The following is a 9,549-nucleotide window of genomic DNA, read 5'->3' as shown; positions in this document are numbered from 1 at the left end:
TATTTGAGAGAGTTCATTAAAACTGAGGAGCACGAAAGTGCATTCTTTAGATGCCAAGAAGCAATGAGTGGTTCTAGCAACCATAGAACTATGTGTTTGTGAAATTAAGACTCGGAGGAGGGGGTGATCTGCAAGGTTACAGCTGCGCCCACCCCAGCTCCTGCTACCCCACCTCCCGGGCTGCTGCAAGGTTGGGGCTGATCGTTTTAAATCTTAGGAGATGGGAAGGAATCATTGGGAATAAGAGGGTGAGAGAGAAGGGGTGAGGCAAAGGGAAAGTGCAGCTAGTTCCAGCCCCCTGTCCTTAGACTAGGATAGCAGCCTGGGCTGCTCAAATACCTCGTCAAGGGAACATCTCTCTGGAATTCCTGTTAACACTCCATCTAAGAGTTTTAAACGTATATAAGAATGTTAATGACAAGAATTAAATATATATTTTTGACATTCTCAAATCTTGTTAAAGAAAGGCGAAGAAATTAAGTGGATGAGAGACATCCACAACAGATACCTTTGCTTTCTTGACTTTGTGTGTGTGAGTGGTTGGATTTTAAACAATACGCTTGCATTGTTATTTATTATTTTAATTTGTGAAAATAACGTGGCTGTTTTGTTTTGTTGCATTCTTTTTTATTGAAGTATGGTCAGTTCACAATATTCAGCCAATTGGTAGCACCATTTCTTTTTCTGTTGTTGTGTTTATTTTGGGTGTACAGCATAATGATTAATTTATACATACGTTACTTTTCCCTATTCTTTTTCTTTTTTTCCCCAGTTTTATTATGTAGAATTATTACAGTTCGACTGCACATACACATTATATTGCATGTAAACACATATAAACAGTATACCGCACATTTTTTTAGTTTTCATATATGTACTAATTATTGTTTCTAAGGACAGATTAAATCTTTAGCTTTTTAAACTTACATAGTTATCAAAGGAATAAAGCCAACTACAAAATAAGAAACAACAGAACGCAGTGATCCAATCATAAAGGACAGTCAGGTGTGCTTACACATATGCAAGAAATCAAAATGAAAATTAGCTTATTTGTGGCCTTATTATTATTATTATTATTATTATTTTTAGATCCCTCATATAAATGATGTCACATGGCATTTTTCTTTCTCTTTCCGGCCCACTTCACTTTGAACGACAGTCTTCAGGTCCATCCATAGTGCTGCAAATGGCATTATTTTATTCTTTTTTATGGCTGAGTTCTTTAATATCTTTTTTACTAGTGGAGGTCCTGGGGATAGAAACCAGGCCCTCATGCATGCTAAGCATACGCTCTACCACTGAGCTATTATCTGCCCCTCTTAAAGAATGTTTTTTAGACCAAGTTCTCGAGGTCGATACCAAAGATGACTTTTGGAGGAGCAAACTGCCTTCCCAGCTAGGATCCTTGGTCTATTCTTCTTGGCCAGCTGACTCGCAGATCCATTTACCCTAAATTCCCCCCAAAATCGGGAGGTGTCCACACACAGTGGTTAATGCCACCTGGTCTTGGTGTCGCTGCCTTTTTACCAAACCACTGAGCACTAAGTAGAACCAGAGTTCTCACAGAGATGGAACTGCCCTCTGTGGGGCATTTTGGAGACTGGTATGGTCTTTCAGTGGTTATATTTCCTGTACTTAGTGCGCAGTATTCCCCGTGTGACATATTCTGCAATAAACAGAATGGTCCTATACAATGAGTTGTCCAGCAACTTTTGTGCAGCCCAAAGACATTTGTCGTTAAAAAATTCTGTTTATAACTTTCTTGCCTAGAACCTAAGTCCATTTTATATACAGGCATCAGCATAGTATGACTGTATGCTGAATTGTCCAGAAATATAACCACGTATAAATCAAGAGATGCTTGTCTTCCTTTTTTGCGTTCAAAATTTTGCCAGGAGTTATTTACTGTTGTGGAAATCCACGTCACCAACAGCACGGCCATGGCAGGTACGTGAGTCACTGGCATAGCACACCTTTATCAGTTTGCATTTGCAGCCGTCACGTATGCCATGATTCCAAGTAGGTACAGGTATCTGACGACTTCATTGTCTCTTTTAACATAGTTGTGCCCAAACGTGTACATATGGGTAAACATATTACTTATTTATGGATTTTTTTTTATTACTCCTTCCTCTCGCCATCAGGGCATCATACGGATTTGTAATGAAGTGTGCAGGGAGGCTATGTTGTTTATAAACTACATCGCAAAGTAGAGGAGGGAACATTTAATATATATAATACAATAAAAAGGAATAAATAGGGTTGAGGTCACTGGTATAAGCAATTTCCCTGGAACCTAAAATCCAAAAGAAGATCAAAAGACCAAACAAATAGAAACACTAGAATGAGGACCTGGAAATTAGGACGTGCTTCTGTTCTACAGACAGATGGCTCTTGACTTCTCAGATTTGCCTTCTCAGATTTGCCTTCTCCTGCCTGCTTCTTGAATGTAGGTGTTGCCCCATTCTCTCACTCTGATCGTCTTCCGTGGAAAAATGTATCCACTCATAAAGCTTCAGTCACCATCTCTACACAGCTGATTCCAAATCTACACACCAGGTCTGACAGATCTGAGCATCTAACAGAGGCATCAGTTCTGGTTTTGGATGAGACACATCCATGTTGTGCTATACCCCAAATTCATGTAGCAAATCACATTCATCACCTTTTCCCCAAAACTTAGTCTCTGCCCTGGTGTTTCCACTACTGACTAACAATATCCTTATCCTCCAAGTCACCCAGAGTCACAACCTCAGATAAGAAACGTCAGAACCATCTGAACCATTTTTCAACCCCAACCAATCATCAGTTCCACCCAAATGTCTCTCTGAAACCTTTCTTGGTGGCGTGCTAGTAAAATGATATCAAAAAGATGAGACTTTTTAAAGCCCTAATTTGTAGTTTTTGCCAGTTTCTGTAGTATAAATATTCCCACTATGATCAACTTAAAACTACCAAAAGTTTAACATTTAGCTCACCAAATTCTTAAAAAATTAACAATTAGCTCTTGAAAGTTGGTACTCTTTTCTATTTCTACCGCTCTCCACACCCAGTTAAATCATTTGTTATTTATTTTCTGAACGATTTAAAAGCTTATAAGTTAGTCCACCTACCCCTCACTCCAATTACATGTGTGCATAACATACTCTTATATTTCTTTGTTACGTATAAAATAAATGTCAAGAACCTTAGCCTTGTGTGCAAAATCTTCCAGAATATGGCCTTTCCCAGTTCCTTTCCACTACACCCCGAATCCACCCACCGCTACATCCTACACACTCACTCACACATACACACACACAGAGCTCTTATGCTCCAGCCCCGCAGGGACACCCAGTATTCTCTGAAAAACAAGGCACAGTGCAGCTCAGTTCATACACATGTCTTTCATAGAATCCAAAGTATAACTGAACAGGCAACCCTCAGAGAGGGTTGGAACTTAGCTCCAGGACCTTAGCCACAGAAGTTCACAAACCTGTATTTCAAGGCTCTGGAATGAATGTGACTCAGCTCCCAACACCTTTCTCTTGTGTCTCACAGTTTAAGTGATAAAGAAATTCTGATTGGCCCAGCTCTGGTCACAAGTGCATTCTAGGTCCAACCAACTATAACCAGGGCCAAGGTCACATACCAAAATTCTCAGGCAGAGAACAGAGATCCCAGCCTTAGCAGATATCTTCAGTATTGGTTACTTTAGTCAGAAACATAATTACCCAGGGCTGAGGGGAGAACAAACACAGCCCAACTGTATTAGTTAGGAATGCTTTGGGCAGCAAGAGACACAAAACATGGTACATAGCTTAAATAAATGAAAATGTATTATTCTGACATACCAAGGAGTCCAGCTACTGGCATTACTAGCCTCAGGCTGATTTCTCTATGATTCTCTTGGCCTCCCCCTCATGGCCCTGGGCTGTTGTACATCCATATATGCATTTGAGACTTAAAAAGGAGAAAGAGTGGTATTATCTGTAATCATTCCTGTTTATCAGGGGAGCCCAGAAGATTCCCCAGAAACTCCCAGGAGATTTTGCTTAGTTGCTATTGCTACATCTGGTGCATATGACCACTCCTCACAGGAAGGGAGATCAGAAAAGCAGGAAACAGAGTAGAATCAGTTAGCTTAGATCGACCATGATCTAGAACTAGGCACACAGAGGACCGCCTCCCCCCCAAAAAAATTGAGGTCAACCATCACAGACTCTAGAGTGACCCCCCACTTTTTGGCTTTAACACTCTTGCTCAATTCCTTCTCCCTCAGTGTGGGTGGGAGCTGTGAGTTGCTTCTAGCCAATAGAATATGGCAGAAATGATGAAACGTCCACGATTATGTTGCATCATACACAATTCTGTCTTGCTAAGGCTCGTTCCAGAGACTCTCTCTCCCTAGCTGGCTCTGAAGAAAGATGAGTTGGGAGGCCCACATGCCAAGGAGCTGAGGATGGCCTCTACAGAGCTGAGCTAGCAAGAAGCCAAGATTCTCAGTCCTACCACAGCAAGGAAACGAACTCTCCTGGCAACTTGAGTAACATAGGTTCTTCCCCAGTCAAGTCTCCAGATAAGAATGCAGCCGAGATAACACCTTAACTGCAGCTTTGTGAGACTCTAAACAAAAGATCCAGCTAAGTCATAACCAGACTCCTGATCTACCAAACTTGTAGGACAATAAATGTGTGTTGTTTTAAGTCACAGTGTTTATGGCAATTTGTTATACAGCAAGGGGTGACTATTATATCAAGGGAGAATCAGAAAATGTGTTCGGTGAGGTAGCCAGTAGTTTCTGCCGTATCAGTCAAGTTATGTTTGATTCCGTTGCTTTTGTATATAAAACATTTTTTAACACGCTTCCGTGTTTTATTATCATCCTTAGGTCTAATCTCTAGGCCTGCAACTTAAATCCACAGAGGTCATGAATTCCATCTTCTTCCACATCACTCCCCTCAGAAATCCCTTTCCTGACCATGTTGACATTGCACTGTCTTTGTTCCTTTCAACTTCTTTAACTGTGGGTGCCCCTGAGGCTCGCTCCCTGACCTGATGCTCTTCTCTGTAGCTACGTTTATCCAATTCCTCTTGATATTCCATGACTACTCTAAATTCAAAATGGCTAATTCCTTCTCTCTCTGTCCCACAAACTACTTTCCCTCCCAACACTCCTTCTCTGTTAGTAGCACTACAGTACTTTTAACCTTTCAGAATCAAAATCTTGAAATAATAATTAGTTCCCCTTACTTTCACCCCTCAACAAATCCTGGAGATCTTCTCTCTCATAATATCTCCAAAAAAGCATCCATTTTCACTGCTACCATCCTGTTTCAGGGCTTCAGAACCTCTTGTGTGTTTTACCACAATTATCTATGAATTGATCTTCCTGTCTCTGCTTCCCTACACCTTAATCCATTGCACACACCACCACCTTTGGAAAATCAAAAATAATTGTATCACCTCCAAATAACATCTCCCTTCCATAACCACTTGTGGCTGGTGTAGAGTCGTGGATATTTGTAGTTATTACCCACCTTCTAGTTCCTTCTCCTCTTCCCAACATCTCCTTCCTGCCCTGGTGTCCCAGCTACACACACATACAGACACACACAAACACACAGAGATACATATGTATATTCTTTCTCTCATGTGGGGATCCAGGAAAGCTGACTTCAGCTCTGGTCCCAGGGGAGCAGTGACCTTTGCTAAAACAATCAGCTCATTCTATACTCCTCCATTCCCCCAAACACAATGTCAGTTCAGTGTTACCTAGGCCAGTCCAATCAGAGCAAATCTCAGAACTAACACAGGAAATGCCATGACAAAGATGATCTTTTCCCCTCTGGATGCGTCATCTTGAAACTACAAAAGCAGATCTCCTCAAGATGACGTGAGGAGGCCTGATACTTGGTGATACAGTTAAGCTGCTGGGTCAAATCTTGGCTAAAGCCTGCGCTATACTCAGGCTTCTCGTTTATCTTCTATCTAAAGATTCCCTTTATTGTTTAGATGAGTTTGTTCTGAGTTTTCTCTTACTCACAGTCCAAAACATCCTGGTGAATGCAGCCAGCATCCCACATTCAGCATACAGTTCTAGGCTCGACTGCACTCATTTCTGGGTCCGCTATAATGTGAATATATGAACACTCCCTTTTCTCTAAGTGCATTCATGTTCGTGTCTATCCCTGAAATAGACTTCAAGCTCCTGTTAGGACAGAAAGTTTCTATGTATTTTATATTCCAATGGCAGCCATGCTAGTATAATAGTAAGTATCCATTGATGAAGAATTTAGCATATTCAAGTCAGCACAAAATATGCTAGAATTTAGGATACTGACAGCTTTAGAACAATTAAGAGTCTAAGAGAAAAAAGCCAATTTCCTCACCAGGCTGGCAGAATTTGGCTCCTTGTGGCTGTAGGACTGAGATGCTCATTTCCTTGCTGGGTGTCAGCAGGGGCTCACGTTCAGCTCCCAGAGGCTTCCCGCATTCCTTGCCTCAGGGCCATCTCCATCTTCAAACCAGCAATGGCACACTGAATCTTTCTCATGCTTCTAATCTCTATCTTTCTCCATCTCTGACCTCCAGACTTGGATTTAAAGGGCTTTTGTGATTAGGTCTGGCCCACCCAGGAAATCCCTGTGTCTTAAAGATGATTAATTTGGGATGTAGCATAATCACAGGAGTGATAGCTCATCATACTTGCAAGTTTCACCCTTACTCAGGGGGAAGAGATTACACAAGGGTGAAGAGCACTGGGATGTCTTAGACCTCTGTCTACCACGGACCCCTACCTTTTAGCTTGACAGGTGGATTCCCGAATACAGATTACGTCTCCCATCTTACAGTGAGGTACAGCCATGTACCTAAGTGCTGGCCAAAGAAATGTTGTATAGCAGCTTCCCAGAAACTTCCTTAAAATACTGCCAGTGCCCAATATTTGGCCATTTTTTTAAATTCATTCTTGCCACCTGGAATGCATAATTCAATGGCTGGAGCTTTTGTAGCAATTGTGGACATGAATGGCCATAAGAGTGTGAGCCACATACAAAGATGGTGGAGCAGTAGGATAGAAAAGGCCTGGGTCCCTAATTCTGTAGTGAGCTATATCCAGAGGTGTGCTGTTATGTGTTAAATAACAGGATCTTTGGAGGGAAAAACCTTGACTTGTAGCATTTGCCAATTTCTGTGATGTAAATACTCCACCATGGTCAGTTTCCAGTTACCAATGTGACGTCATTGAACACAGAGTTGGGAAGAGATGCTAACAACAGGTTCTCACAAGCTGGAACAAGCCAGCCTGGCACACCACTGGCTGTACCAGCTCCAGGCTTCTGTTCCATCAGAGAAAAATTAACTTTTATTGTATTTAGGGTACTGTTAATTTAGGGTTTCTGTCCCATGCAAATAAACCTACTCTGGTGGTAATTTTCTCCAGTTTTCTCTCAACATCAAACTTTTCTTCGCTTGGACTTTTCTATAAGTTGATGTGTCCAGCTCTAAGCGGGACAGTGAGTGTAGGGACCAGGGTTTACTTTATGCTGAATGCCCAGCCACAGCTGTTTCACTCCAGCCTCCTCTCAGTAAGTTTTACCCCACTGTCCATACAGTAGAGCCTGAATAACTACAAAGCTCAGAAGGAAACAGGAGGGTGATTGTGTCAGAGAAACAAACACCATACTTGACAGAGACCCCTGGGCTGGCACCACGATGGGAAATATTTTGAAGCTACGCAACAAATCCGGGAGTATGTGACACTGAAACCCCACTGTACAAAGCTGCCTTTGAAGACGGGTGAAGTTCAAGACCCACAACAGAGCAGAAAAGACTTCAGAACAAACAAACAGCACTCCTAGAAAACACCTCTTCGCCTCTCAGAAAACAGAGCTGGGAAAATGCACAGACCATGCCTTTTCCTTAGGTTTTGGTGGTACTGAATCACTCTGCATGAATCTGCCCCAGCACAGGGGCTGGTCCTTTACCACCAGCCCGGAGGCTGTAGCCAGAACCTCCTCTCCAGAACAGGCACTTGTCCCAGGGGCACCAGCCCTCTGTTACAGGACAGCTGGGTGGCCCTCCCTGAGCCCACATTCATCCATGGCCCCCACAGTCCCGGGAAACACAGGACATTCTCTTCTACTGCCTTCCATCCAGCACCTTCTCCAAATAAACATAGATGTTGAAGTCCTCCCTTACTTCTTTGGTATAAGCTGTTTTTGAATCATGGATTTTCTCATTCAGTGGTCACAATAATCCCATAGACTGGAGACTCTTGTTACCCCCACTTTACAGATGAAGAAACTGAGGTCCCAGAGATGCAGTAATCTGACCAAAGCTGGGCAGCTGGCAAGTGGCAGGACCGGAAGCAAACTCAGCCAGCTGTGCTCTCAATCCCACACTTTTAACCTTTCTACCTGCAGCCAGCCAACTGTAGGGGGTCAGATTTTATGTGCCTTGTAGAGCTGCGAGAGCTGGATAAGTCTGTTTCAATCAAAGGCATGTGAACAAAGAGTCAGGAAAATATAGTAGGACTGGGGTCTTAGAGGAGGCAGAGAAATACAGTGGGAATTTCATCCCCAACCACCCCACCCCACCCCCCGCCACACAGAGGCAATCATCTCTACCAAAGCAGCATTCCCTGGGAGGTTGTCCGGCAGGGGCAGACCCCTGCTGTTGCAGGTTGTCCCGAATCTAAGGAAGAGATGGGAGCCATGAAACTGAGGGGTAAGGGGAGAGGCAGGAACTCTGAGGCCAAGAGACAGAAATCACAAAGGCGGGCTCCGAGTTCATGCAGGTGGGCTCCACTCAATCTGGGCCACTGGCCCACAAAGCTGCCAGAGATCAGACCCACCAGCACCTAACTGGGTTTTTAAAGGGCTTTATTTCCAAGGAAATGTTTATGGCCTGGTATTCCACGGCCTCTACAGAAATTCTCAGGCTTCCTCCCCACACCTCCTACGACCCCAACAGGAAGAGGGCCGCCACGTGGGCACACCGTTCAGGCACACCACGGAACATCCAGCTGCAGGGCAGAACCAAGGGTTCCAGGACTGGTTGACCAGAAACCCACGCCACCACCAGGGCAGGGACTGCTTGCATGCTCCTATCTACTGGGCAAAGTAAACTGTTTGGACGAGTGACCACTGCATACAGTTTTCCCTACTCCGTTTTCCCAAATGGCAGTTGGTGACCTGCAGTGCCTCAGTTTCCTCAACTGTAAAGTGGGATCATATGCATATTTGCCACATGGGATTGCTGTCTAAGGGTTAAATAAAGTAAATAAAATATCCTTACCATATCTGGCAGAGTCGGTGCTTCATTAGTGTTGTGTATGAAATAGTTCAATTCTTCACCAAGTTAGAGATTTGTCAGAACACAGTAGTCACCCACGGACTTTGGAGGAATGAATAAGCCCTTACAGTCCTGGGCCTGGGACTCGGTGAGCTGTGATGCCACCTTCGGATACAGCAGCTGGATGTGACTTTGTATTGTTTTCGTTGGAGAAAAGCTGGGTGTGTCTTTGGCTTTTAATGGGGTAGTAGTAGTATTTTAGTTGGATCATTA

Source organism: Camelus dromedarius, chromosome 25 (genome assembly GCF_036321535.1).
Source record: "Camelus dromedarius isolate mCamDro1 chromosome 25, mCamDro1.pat, whole genome shotgun sequence".
Lineage (NCBI taxonomy): Eukaryota > Metazoa > Chordata > Mammalia > Artiodactyla > Camelidae > Camelus > Camelus dromedarius.
Note: the sequence above shows the minus strand (reverse complement) of the source record.